General features: G+C 43.7%; 1 pseudogene; it reads left to right on the forward strand.

The window, feature by feature from the left end:
* Window positions 1–281: 281 nt before the first annotated feature.
* Window positions 282–5,400, forward strand: LOC142855737 (regulator of nonsense transcripts 2 pseudogene; annotated as a pseudogene).
* Window positions 5,401–10,406: the final 5,006 nt, after the last annotated feature.

A 10,406-nucleotide genomic window follows, 5' to 3' on the forward strand; every position in this document is an offset into this window, starting at 1 on the left:
GAAACTGGTTATGAAGGTTACTGCCTGAATAACCCCCATCTTGTCCTTCTGGTTCTATGGCTTCCTTTATTCCTCTGGAGTCACCTAGATTCTATGACTGATTAACATCTTTGTAAACCGGGGCTCAAACTACCCCCAGGGCCTGCTATATCCAGATGGGAACAATTATCCCTGATTGGGAGGCCCTTACTCCAGAGCAGAAGTAATCATCTCAGGAGAACCAGACTGTTCCCTCAGGATGTGACAGAGATAATAACTTCCTCAGGACCAGACCTGAGACAATGAGGACCAGAGCACACCTTCACTGGCAATGCCAAGCGCCAAGGTCTTGCGGGCACTTCGACAAGGATCCCTGTGTGGAGATGACCTTGAATGACCCTTCACTGCCCTTCGGTGGAATTTGCTAAGCAGTTTTTGCTTGTTCTGCCTCAGAAATATGGAATTAGCATGGATAGGGAAAGATTTTGATTATAAAACTAATAACAAACCTTGATACCCTCTTGAGGACAAATATGCCCATCTTAGGCATCTTGACGTTCTTCTGCCTTTTGAGGATTGTAGGGATTATATTGCGACAGAGTTTATGACAAGGGCACGTTCTGGCTCAGTGAACCGCCTTGTCTTCCTGAGAAGACTGGTCAGATCAGGACTTTTCTGGAATTGTAGAAAGAATAAGGGACAGAGAACAGCACTTCAAAGGTCAAAGGAAGGAGATGGTCTTAAAGAGTCCAGGAATAAAATACAAATAAAAGGTTTGGTCCAGGAATATAGAAATATAGAGTTGTAGCCGGGCGGTGGTGGCGCACACCTTTAATCCCAGCACTCGGGAGGCAGAGGCAGGCGGATCTCTGTGAGTTCGAGGCCAGCCTGGTCTACAGAGCTAGTTCCAGGACAGGCTCCAAAGCCACAGAGAAACCCTGTCTCGAAAAAACCAAAAAAAAGAAATATAGAGTTGTAAGCCCAAACACATTTTGGGAAAAAAAATGATAAACAAAACTGGCAGTGTTAACCTTTTTTGTTTGCTTGTTTGGTTTTTTTTGTTTTGTTTTGTTTTTCGAGACAGGGTTTCTCTGTAGCTTTGGAGCCTGTCCTGGCACTAGCTCTTGTAGACCAGGCTGGCCTCGAACTCACAGAGATCCGCCTGCCTCTGCCTCCCTAGTGCTGGATTAAAGGCGTGCTCCACCAGTGTTAACCTTGGACAAACACTTTCTGCCCTAAGAACAGACATCTGGCAGCCACTGTGTAAAGAGGTAAACTTTTGACAATTGTCTCCTGCCTTTCAGCTTCCCAGCTAGTCAGGTCCTGCAAACAAAGGTTATCTTCTAGCTATTGCCTATAGGGGGCCCTCTGCTCCTATTCCCTTCATTTTTAACTGTCCTCAGCTGTGACTCTCTGCCTTGAATTCTTTCAGGGATAGTGAAAACTGTCACAGGCCTTCACGAACGCTCTGAGTTAACATTCTAATGTCCTAAACAAAAGTTATGCAACTTAAAATGTAATGTGACTTTAAGCCTGACCTCGAGGATGTAAAAGCTCTTTGACCCACACCTGGTGCTTGATTTTACTACAAGAGGAGGCCCCAAACCCCCATAGCCACAGCTAGAGAAGCCCCATCTCTGGCTGTGGTCACAGCTATAGCTGAGAAGCCTTGTGTGCCCCGTGGTGATTTTTTTTCTTTTTCTGGAATAAAGTTTGCTTCTGGTTTAATAGACTTTGGTGGTCTGTCCCCTATCATTGTGTGACACCCGGACCCAACAGTCTATGTCAGATATAAAAGAAAAATAGAAAAGAGAAAGAAAAGGGAAAAATAAAAGAAAAAACTAAACAGGGGACTGAGGGATTAGGTTTCCGTAGAAAGATCAGATACTCATCATAGTAGATTAATAAAATAATACAGGATAAGCTTGATATAACAGATGATATAACTTCTGATCTATTAACTTAGTCAAACTTAGAGAAATCCTGTCTAGTATTTCTGTAACCACAAGGGTTTATGGCACTGATTTTAAGAAAAAAGACATTTAGTTAAAAGAACTGATGTTAGATTTTAGTTCTCGTGAAACTAGCTGTTTGCCAGCAGCAAGAAGCAGCAGCTGCTCAGCTGAAAGAGAAAGAAGAATCCCTTCAGCTTCATCAGGAAACTTGGGAACAGCATCAGTTACAAAAGGAAATCCGTAGCAAAAACCAAAATGCTCCAGACAACCGACCAGAGGAAAACTTCTTCAGCCGCCTAGATTCAAGCATTAAGAAAAGCACTACTTTTGTCAAGAAACTAAAAACAATTAGGGAACAGAGAGACTTCTTGTCTCATGATTTTAATGGCCTGAATTTAAGCAAATATATTGCAGAAGCCGTACTGTCCATTGTGGAAGCAAAATTAAAAGTCTCTAGTGTGAACTGTGCAGAGCACCTCTTTCACCAGCGGTGGCTGACTTCCTGCCCTCACTTCTTCAGGTGTGGAAAAAGCATTTGAAGCAAGGAAAGAGGAGAAAATGCCTAACATCACCAAGCTAAGAACTGACTTGTTTATCATTGCAGAATTGACATAGAATTTTCACTGACAAGGAAGGTCTTTCCTTGATCTACGAAGAGCTAAAAAGTATTATTAATGCTGATCGAGAATCCCACACTCATGTTTCTGTGGTGATTAGTCAGCTTCTGTTGCCGTTGTGGAGATGATAATGCTGGGCTCACACCAAGGAAAGTCAAGAGTGCTGCAGAGAAGTTTAATTTGAACTTTCCTCCTGAGTCCAGAGAAGCAACAGCTTTTCCAGAATCTTTTCAAGGAGCAATTTACATCTTTGACCAAACACCTGAAAAGGGAACACAGGGAGCTTCAGAATACTGAGGGCAAAACAGGCGCATTCTGCATTCTAAGGCGCGCTAAGTGAAGATGTGCATAAACAATATGAGGAATTTGCAATATCTTACCAGAAGCTGCTGGCAAATTCTCAATCCTTAGCAGACCTCTGGATGAAAATATGTCAGATCTTCCTCAGGGCAAACCAATACCAGAAGAGCATGGACCTGGAATCGATATATTTACACCTCGTAAACCTGGAGAATATGACTTAGAAGGTGGTATATGATAAGATGAAGACACTTGGAATTTTTATGAAAATCTCATTGATTTGAAAGCATTTGTTCCAGCCATCTTGTTTATCAGAACAAAGATGCTGACAAAGACGATTCCAAAGAGGCGAAAGAACCAAAGGATAATAAGGAGGCATCAAGTCCTGATGGAGTTGGAACTTGAGTTGGAGAATCTAAAGATTAATGATGATACGCTGGAGTTAGAAGGTGGAGATGAAGCTGAAGACCGTACAAAGAAACTCCTTGATGAACAAGAACAAGAAGATGAAGAAGCCAGCTCTGGATCTCACCTCAAACTCACAGTAGGTGCCTTCCTCCAGCGTTGCCTATGTCAACCGAGATCTAATTGACAAGGCAGCCATGGATTTTTGCAAACAGGAAAAAGTTGATATGAGTACTCTTCATAGTTTCTAGACAAAGGTTGGATTTGCTACCGCTTTATGCAAGCTTGGTGGCTACATTTCATCCCTGCACGTCTGATGCAGCAGAGGATCTTTGTTCCATGCTGAGGGGGGACCAAATCAGCATTGAAACAAAGAACAAAGCAGTTGGTTTTATAGGAGAACTAATCAAGTTTAATATGTTCACCAAAAATGATACATTGCATTGTTTAAAGACGCTTCTGTCAGACTTTTCTCATCATCATATTGAATGGCAGGTACTCTACTGGAGACCTGTGGACGATTTCTTTTCAGATCTCCAGAATCACACCTGAGGACCAGTGTGCTTTTGGAACAAATGATGAGAAAAAAATGAGCAATGCATGCTGATGCATGGTATGTTACAATGGTGGAGAATGCATATTACTATTGCAACCCACCTCCAGCTGGAAAGACTGTGAGAAAGAAACGTCCTCCACTTCAGGAGTGTGTCAGAAAACTTTTGTGTACAGATCTCTCTGAGGTCACTACTGAGAAGGTTTTGAGACAGATGTGAAAAGACTATGTTATTTGTTGTATGATAAACATCTGGCATTCACTGTGTGGCCAACCTCTTAGTAAGACTAGTACTCTACCAGGAGGACGTTGGAATCCATGTTGTAGATGGAGTACTTGAAGAGATTCGATTGGAAATGGAGGTTAACCAACCTAACTTTAGCCAGAGATGTGTCAGTAGTGCCAAGTTCTAGGAGAACTTTATAATTACAGAATGGGGGAATCATCTGTTGTTTTTAGAACTCTTTATTCTTTTACTTCATTTGGTGTCAACCCTGATGGTTCTCCAAGTTCACTGGACCCTCCTGAGCCATTGTTCAGAAGTAGACTAGTACGCATTATTTTGGATACCTGTGACCAGTGCTTTGACAGAGGCTCCAGTAAACAAAAGCTTGACTGCTTCCTTGTATGTTTTCAGCATTATGTTTGGTGGTTTGGACGAAAGACCATCCATCTCCTACTGATATAGATTACATGTTCAGTGATAAACTAGAACTACTGAGGCCAAAGATCAAACTCTGTAATTCCCTGGAAGAATCCATCAGGCAGGAACAAGACTTAGAAGGAGAATTCTTAATAAAATGAGGCCTAGTAAATGACAAGGAGTCCAAAGATTCTAGAGAGAAGGGGAAAATCTTGAAGAGGATGATGAAGAAGAAGTAGGAGGAGCTGAAACTAAAGAACAGTCTGGAAATGAAAGTGAAGTGAATGAGCCAGAAGAAGAGGGTTCCGAGGAGGAGGAGGAGAAGGGAGAAGAAGAGGAAGAGGAAAATATAAACGCCTCACAGATTCACCAAAGAGAATGAAACAGATGAAGAGAGTGCTGAGAAGATGGTTAAAGGGGGTGGACTGAATGTTCCTCATGTAGAAGATGAGGGTTCATTCAGTCTCTGGACAACGATGCTAGAAAACATTCATCAGAGGAGTGGTGAATCTGTTAAAGTGCACCAACTTGATGTTGCTACTCCTTTGCATCTCAAAAGCCAGCTGAGGAAAGGGCCCTCACTTGGTGGGGAGGAAGGAGAGACTGAGTCTGCAGACACAATGCCATCTGTCATGTGAACAAGAAAAGGCAATAAGCAGCAGTTTCAGATTCTTAATGTGCCCTTGTTGTCCCAGCTTGCTGCAAATGGCTGGAACCAGCAGCAAGCAGAACAAGAGGAGAGGATGAGAATGGAAAAGCTCACATTAGATATCAATGAACAAGAGCTAGAAGATTATCAAGAAGTGTTGCAGTCTCTTGCACAGCACCCAGCTCCAGCAAACACCAATCGTGAGCAGCAGCCAACACCCAAAGGGAGCACCTAATGCAGATCTAATCTTTAAGACTGGAGGGCGGCAAATGGATGGATCTAGGAAAAAACCGTATTGAGGGAGGTCACCCAGACCCAGAAAGACAAATATAATATGTACTCACTCATAAGTGGCTTTTAGACTTAAAGCAAAGAAAAACCAGCCTATAGTCCACAACCCCAGAGAACCTACACAACAAAGAGGACCCTAAGAGAGACATACATGGATCTACGTAGGAAGGAGAAAAAGTCAAGATCTCCTGAATAAATCAGGAGGAGCATGGGAGTCACAGGAGGGGGTAGAAGGGCAGAGGGGAGGAAGGAAGGGGAGTGGGGAAAATGTATAGCTCAATAAAAACAATAAAAAAGAAGCAAAAATAAAAGAAATTTGCTTTTTGCTCATTTCCCTTCTTTTACTTTGATATGTTTGTCTAATCAAGGAAGACTTTAGAAAGGTGATGTACTATGAAAGGTTTTGTAATCAATGATCAAGATCTATGAGGTATAAATAAAGCCTATGAGAGACGCAGGTTGTCGGAGTAGGGCACCAGAGCTAGATGTGCTTCCTTTCCGTCCATCTCTCGTAAAACTAAAAAGTATCCTCTCTCCGATTTCACCCCTCTTCCATCCTCCCGTGTCAGGCCCTGCCCTCCTCTGCAGCTGGACTCTGGCATTTCATCATGAATGCTTAACTGTGCATGCCTCTTATCCCTGTCTCAATTTCTCTTCCAAACCTACGTCTCCATTGGTATCTAACTTCGGAGGGGTCACATCTTGTTTCCCGGGTCAGATCCAAGTACCCATCCCCAATAAGCCAACTGAAGGAGCCAAATTAAACTAGAAAGCAGAGAAAGGAGATTTATTCGGTGTAGCTACATTAGGAAGAAGGACAAAGAGATGTAGTGAACTACCTCAGAGTCCTTCTTCCGGGTCCTGAAGTGAGATCAAAGCTTAGCAGTATGGACGTCTAAACAGCCCTGGTCAAAGAGGGTTATTGTTTCACCATCATTATCTGGACTTTTGTCTTGTCTTGTAAAATGGTCTGGCAAGTTATTAAAACTGTGTGAAATCTCTGGCTGGAAACTTTTCCTTCTCCTGACATGAGATTCCTAGGGACATTACCATGTGTTTTGTATCCATTGTTTAGTAGTCTGATAGGTTGGGAGACACAGTGTCTCTATAGAATATCTGCTTTCAGGCAATCCAGTAGAGGACAGGGTATACCAGACATATACTATAACAACTAGGGACCAAGGGATGCTGGAAGTGAAAGATCCTCAGAGAGGACCTTTCCTTTCTGATGAAGACCCCAGAACCAGGACACTCTGAGACCAGGCCACAGGATGCAATTAGCAAGAGGTTTTATTGAGTAAACACAGGTACCTGCGGGCAGCAAGTCTTTCAGAGGGCTTGCCCGCCTGCAGACTGGGGGAAGGTCTTTTTATAGCAAAGAGGACAGCAGAAGCAGATTACAGAAGCAAATGCGTGGTTAGTGGTCAGTTGGAATGGGGCAAGGGGCATAGGTGGTTTTTCCTTTCCCAGCACAGATGTATGGCAACAGACTTCCTGTTAATTGATGTCCTGTCTTATTCTATAGATATAGATATCCTGCCTTGCAGCCTGGAACCCTGACCTCACTCTGCACTTACATTGTTCGTCAAAAGCCTTGTGAAATGACGTTACAGCAGCTAAGCTGGGATCTTTCATAGGGGAAATTGTTTCTTTTGTGAATTGCTGATATTCTAAGTTGGGCACATGTGCTGACTATAGGCATCCTGTTTCCCTAAGCAAACGGGATGTTCTCATGAGAGCCGGCTAGCTGTAGGCCCTGAGAGGGTCCTGAGGGTCTCAAGCGGACAGGATGTTCTCATGAGAGCCGGCCAGCTGTGGGTTCTGGTGGGGGCGGCTGGGCTCGTTATTGCTGCTGCTAACTTAATGCTACTAGGTAGGGGTCTTTCAGAAGTACCTGGTGACCAGATCCTCTTTGATAGGTTAGATAGACACCTCAGCCATTTGACCCAGGGTTTAAGACAACATCTACACTATCTGTACTATTATTTTATACCCCAAAAGAGGCCCAAATAAGTTAAATTATGTGGATTATATATCTTCTCCACCTACTGTCCCATACAGAGTAGTGGGAAGCAGCCCTGCTTGGGTTTGGATAAGGCAGGACGTGAGGGTCCCTGGTGTGGTAGAATAGGGAGAGCTTTGTAGATAAAAGGGAGAGCATAGCCAGAGGCTGGAACTTCCAGGAGAGTTCACCATGAAAGTGACCCTGAGCCAGGCTCCTGAAGTAACAGATGCATTTAACCCATCTAGAAGTTGCTCCAGGCCAGGCGGTGGTGGTGCACGCCTTTAACACCAGCACTCAGGAGGCAGAGGCAGGTGGATCTCTGTGAGTTCGAGACCAGCCTGGTCTACAGAGCTAGTTCCAGGACAGGCTCCAAAGTCACAGAGAAACCCTGTATCGAAAAAACTACAGAGAAACCCTGTCTTGGAAAACAAAATAAACAAACAAAAAAATAAAAATAGGGGCTGGAGAGATGGCTCAGCAGTTAAGAGCACTGACTGCTCTTCCAGAGGTCCTGAGTTCAACTCCCAGCAACCACACCATGCTCACAACCATCTGTAATAAGATCTGGTGCCCTCTTCTGGCATGCAGACATACGTGCTGACAGAATACTGTATACATAATAAACAAATAAATCTTTTTTTGAAAGACAAAGTCGCTCTAAGCACCCAGATAATGGGAGAAAGGCTTTATTGAACTCCTAATTATTGCTCAGGGAGGATTTACTGGACCAGAAATCTTCCAGACCATCTGCAGGTTTGTACTGTCACTTTGTAGTCTTACATATGCATTTACCTGTAAATTGTGTATAGGTTCCTGCCGCCAAATTACACGTTGAGCAACCAAACATGTTGTTGTGGTGTTCGAATCCACTGGGAGAAACCAAAGACTTAGGCTCAATTCAAAATTAGATTAAATGAATTTATTCTACTGCAGAAGGATTTGCCTTAGAGCCAAACAGCATGCAGGTGCAGAAAAAGGATTAAGATGGGGTTTTAAGGCAGAAATCAGAAAGGTGTGTATTACAGCTACCCATGGAATTCACAGCTGGGCTGGAAAATTGTTTTGTTTCCTCGGTTGTTTCTTACTTCCCTGCCATTTTATTCCTTTCCCATACCTATAAGCAAGTTCTACAGAAGCAAAGGTGGCTGTCAATACTTCACAGCCATTATCCTATTCTTACCTCACCTGTAGGCCACTAGGGTCTCCAGACATTCCAGAGCAAAAGGTCAACAGCCTTTAGGGATGCCTGGCTCCATATTAGGTTTCTTTAGTCATCCCAGGGACCTGTGTAAATTATCACTGGGATAGAGCTGTTCATTTCTGGGCAGGCGAAAACACAGGGTTATCAGGTTAGGGCTGGCTGTCAAGTCCTCGCAATATTTCAGAGACAAAACCTGCAGATTTTGGTCATTTGGACAAATGGGTAATTGTCATAGTTATCTTAAAACAGTCCAGGCCAGAACTGCATTTTGGGCCAGCTGTTAACCTGGACCTTTGTCAGCCAGGCAGAATTATGCTCTTCCTGATAAGAGGCAAGGGGCTTATCAGCTTAACAGCAGCTGTTAGCCAGGTCATCTTCTCTGAACTGCCAGGCAGAAGCATTGGGAATAGGACCTAATGAGCAAGACTTTAACAGAAACGTCCTCAGTAACTCTAAATTCTAATTCTGTTTGAAGAAAAAGTCTTCTGGGGAGCTGTCCCAGCCAAGTTCAGATCCCGAGACAGGGAAGGGACATTGGTGCAAAAAAAAAGAAAAGAAAGAAAGAAAGAAAAGTCTGACCTCCAGATGGAATTTAACATAAGTGGCAGCCCAAAATAGCTCAAGCCAGCTTTATATATATTTCAACAATAAATATGCCCCCCCATCATTAACCTCAGGCAAAAATAAACATGTGTTTCCCAACTTTTAAACCAAAAACAATGCTCAGTATTTTGCTAGCTTGGCTAAATATCAAGCTAGGCCATCCTGTCCTTACAAAGCTAAAAGATGATAGACATGGGTACACATTCTCAAGACAACAATCTGGCCGGGTGGTGGTGGCGCACGCCTTTAATCCCAGCACTTGGGAGGCAGAGGCAGGTGGATCTCTGTGAGTTCGAGGCCAGCCTGGTCTACAGAGTGAGTTCCAGGCAGGACTGGCTCTGTAGGAGCCTGCCATGATAAACCAAATGTGAACAAATCACCCGAAGGAAGTTCTTTCTTTGCTTCCAGCCATTGTCGTCACCTGCCAGAGTGGGACTCAGCCCTCCGTGGACTTAGTGGGGGCCTGAGTCAAGTGCTGCCTGGTTGCAGGAAGACCACAAGCTGAGATTACCTGAGCACCACCCAAAAACAGACCATCCAAAGAAAATGCCTAACGTTCCAACTGCAGCACACACTCACCAGGACACCCCTAGACAAATGTCAGCCAATCAGGAATCATAAGCCTCAAAAACCCTCACCCCCACCTTTTACTACTTTAAAAACCCAACTCTAACTGAGCCCAGGGCTCTCCATTTATTCCAATACAATGGACATGCGGAGAGAACGAGTTTGCAGACTTTAATAAATTAAAGGCTCTTTGCTTTTACATGGGATTCGGTCTCCTTATTGGTTTTGGGAGACTTTGCGGACAAAATTTAACAAACCATATATGCAGAAATGGGGTGATTTGACATGAGGTGCCTGCATACAGTTAGTTTAGTTACCACTCAATAAAAAACCTGACTCAATTCCTGTGGCTTGGAGACAGGGTGGTGTCATAGCCATGATTAAGTCTGACACTAAGTTTCCTGTGCTTTTACCAAGAAAAGCATAATTCTAATCAGGTAGACAAGATGAACCTGGGTGACAACTGTAAGAATAATACTGGGGTACATAAGAAGTAATCCTGGCAATGTCTTTGCTGTGTAAATCTCCCTTCTGTCCAAGTAACCAGACTTGCGGCGTCCTGTCTCTATTTAAATTGTTCAAAGTGTAACCTGGGGCCGGGTCCTGAAAGCGGCGGAGGGGCGACCTGGTCGCGCTGT

The sequence above is a fragment of the Microtus pennsylvanicus genome, chromosome 8 (assembly GCF_037038515.1).
Source record: "Microtus pennsylvanicus isolate mMicPen1 chromosome 8, mMicPen1.hap1, whole genome shotgun sequence".
NCBI classification, from domain to species: domain Eukaryota; kingdom Metazoa; phylum Chordata; class Mammalia; order Rodentia; family Cricetidae; genus Microtus; species Microtus pennsylvanicus.